Raw genomic sequence first — 3422 nt, forward strand, 5'->3', positions numbered from 1 at the left:
CTGGAGAACTTTGTTCCCTTTGGATTCTTTTTCTGAGTCTTAAGAGAAGAACTTCAGCAGCATCCAAAAGATGGGCTTCCAGGGCAGACCTGGAGCTCAGGACCTCTCTGGATTGCTCAGCACCCTCAGCAGCTCTGAGCATTCTGACACGAAGTTCTTCTGGAATCTCAGCCTCGTCTACTTGATTCCTGTGGGTCTGGAGTCCAGTTCTCTTCTTTCTCAACCTTCCAGCATATGGTACCATTGGGCAGCCCATACCTTAAGTCCTGCTGTGCCTCACTTTCTCCATGAGGTTGGAAAGTCAACCTGGAGATGACTTGAAAATAACAGCAAGCATAAGCCAGTTGACGGGGCGCATATACATTTATTCAGTGTTACTCATTTCCCTAGGCTTGACTGAATATATATCATCTCATTTACTCCTCGCTACAGCACTATAAATTGGATATTGTGAATCTCACTTGACTAATGAGGACATGGGAATAAATTGATTTGTTCAAACCCACAAATCCAGTTTCAGCTACTTTGACTAGTTTAAGGAGGCTCTTTCTTGGAATATGGTAAGACTGTGAGCTTCTCAACCATTATGTCAGATTACTTCCATGTGCATTATACAAGATATAAATGGTCCATATCCTTGATGACTTTGCAGTGGAAGGCCTTGCACACATGAAAATGACCTCAAGGCAGCAGAATTTGAGAAAACATAAGTTATGATATTTGAGGTCTTTGGAAGTCAGTGGGCTAAAAGGATTGTCATAGTGTTTCTAAGTTATAGTGAACTGGATCCTCAGCCTCATAGGAACCTGGATCTCAATCTTGTCTTAGAGTATCTTGGTGGCATAAAGTCTCTGAAAGCACCAGCAATAGACATTTTATAAGAATCCATAGTTTACTAATGCCCAATAAGCATATTCAAAGATGCTCAGCATTATTAGTCATTAGAGAAATGCAAATCAAACCAAAAATGAAATACTACTTCATATCAGCTAGGACAGCTTAAATAAAAAGTCAAATAAAAACAAATGTTCTGCCTCCCAAGTGCAAGGTCCCAAGTTCGATCTCTGGTACCAAAAAAAAGTAGTATAAAAACAAATGTTGATGAGGATATGGAAAAGTTGGAACCATTGTGCACCACTAGTGGAGATGAAAAGATGATGCAGCTGCTGTGGAAAATAGCCTGGTGATCCCTCAAATGATTAATCGTAGTGTTCCGAGAGGATCCTGCAGTTCCACTCATAAGTTTGTACCCAAGGACGTGTGCATATATGTCCACACAAAAATTGAATGTGAATGTTTTTGGAGCATTATTTATATTGCCCAAATGTGGAAACAACCCAAATGTATTTCAACTAGTCAGTGGGCATATCCAGACAATAGAATATTATTCATCAATAAAAAGACATGAAGTTCTGATTTATGCTACAATGTAGATGAACTTAGGTTAAGTTAAAGAAACCAGTCACCAAAGACCACATGTTATAGGATTCTCTTACATCAACCAACCAGAATAGACAAATCTGTACAGACACAGAGTAGATAGATTAGTGATGACTCAGGATGGGGTTTAGGGGGTGTGAGAGGATCATGGCTAAAGGATATGGAGTTTCTTTTTGAGGCAATAAAAAGCTCTAGAAGGCATCATGGTGATGGTGGCCTATTCTATGAATATACTAAAAACCATTGGATTATACACTTAAAATTGGTGAATTACATGGTGAGTTATGTATCAAGAATGCTGTTTAAAAAGAAAAAAAAGAGGGCTGAGGATTTAGCTCAGTTGTTCTGCCTCCTGCCTCGAAAAAGGAAAAAAAGAATCCAGAGTTTGTTATAGCTGCTCACGTAGACCTTATTTGCCAGGTACTATTCTAAACACTCTGCACACGTCAATTCTCAATCTTCATAACAATCACTTTGGGTACGTTATTTGACCCTGTCTGTTTTACAGACAGGGAGACCAAGAATGGAAACTTTTGCTCAAGGTTGCTTTGTTTGGGAGAGAATGTGCTAGAATCTCTTATGTGGAACCAGAGAGGCTCCAGAGTCTCTGCTGTAACCCTAGGCCACACTGCCGGGGAGAAGCGATGGCTGGGTACAGCCACCTAGTGAAACCCTCCCTCATGCTATAGATGGACAAATGGGGCCCAGCCAGCACAGAGCCAAGTTTACTGTTCTGGTCTGAACCTCTGTCCATTGCATCACATCACCTAGAGGCCAAAGGGCTGTTAAGGACATGTTCACTTACCCACCATGCCCTCACACGGAGTCCTGCTCTCTGGGAACTGGCCTTCCTCAGGCTCAGAGAGGACCCTGTTAGGGCTTCTGTTGGCCCTAGTCTCAGACCTTTCCAAGGGACATGGTGGAGAGAGACATGACACACTCAGCTTGTAGCCCCACTGATGAGCTTCCCTAAGGACATATTCAGACACACACACACACACACACACACACAAACACAGGCTTTTTTGGTACCGGGAATCAAACTCAGGACCTTGCACTTGTGAGGCAGGTGCGCTGGACAGTTTTTTTTCCTTAGAATTTATTATTATTGTTTTCAAATCTGGAAGACGACTTAGGTCAAAATGCATAGATGGTAGTGGGTGGGTGTTAAAATGAAGAAAATGAAGTGGCAGATTACAAAATTGGTTAGGGATTTGGGAATTTTAGAGGAAATGTGAAATAATATGAAAGGATATCCATGAAATATTGCCTGTTTCATTCTTCATTTTGTATACCAGAAGATTTCAAGGGAACTAAATTGCAGGAGGATCTTGCTTGAAGTTAGAGTGATTCTTTTTCGTATGAGAATTACAGGTTGAGTATCCTCTATCTGAAATGCTTGGGATCAGAAGTGTTTAGAACTTTGAGTATTCCCAGAATTCGGAATATTTCCATACACACAAGGAGCTATCTGGAGGATGGGTTCCAAGTTTAAGCATAAAATTATGTTTCATATATACATTATGCACATAGCTTGAAATTCATTTTATATTATATTTTCAGTAATTCTGGGCAGGAAATGAAGTTTCATGGTGTGGAATTTTCTGCTTATGCTGTCATGTTGGTGTTCACCATTGTGGAGATTTGGGAACATTTTGGATTTTGGATTTTGGATTAGGGATGTGTGTTCCCCTTCTGCTTCACAATTAAATCTAGAGAGGGAGTGAGTAGACAGTAGTCAGTGGAGAAAGACAGGAAAACAAAAACAATCCTTATGTTCTATTAAAGTGTCTTAAAGTCATAGAAAATCAAAGAAAGCCTTCGGAATTAGCATCCGGTCAAGTTCTCCACCTTGTTCCTCCCACCAGCTTCTGCACAGAGCTCTGACAGCTTTGGGACTTCTCCTGTCTCTTTGCAACACTGGAAGTTGGTTGTTCCAAGGTCTTCTGAGTTTTCTTTGAGGCTGAGCTATCTTTCTGCTC

General features: G+C 40.8%; 1 pseudogene; it reads right to left on the reverse strand.

Moving 5' to 3' along the window:
* Positions 1–2148: 2148 nt before the first annotated feature.
* Positions 2149–2413, reverse strand: LOC147826200 (Nuclear RNase P; annotated as a pseudogene).
* Positions 2414–3422: the final 1009 nt, after the last annotated feature.

This window comes from Heterocephalus glaber, unplaced genomic scaffold (genome assembly GCF_053883595.1).
Source record: "Heterocephalus glaber isolate CG9 unplaced genomic scaffold, H.glaber_assembly_v1.0 deba00001472, whole genome shotgun sequence".
Classification (NCBI taxonomy): domain Eukaryota; kingdom Metazoa; phylum Chordata; class Mammalia; order Rodentia; family Bathyergidae; genus Heterocephalus; species Heterocephalus glaber.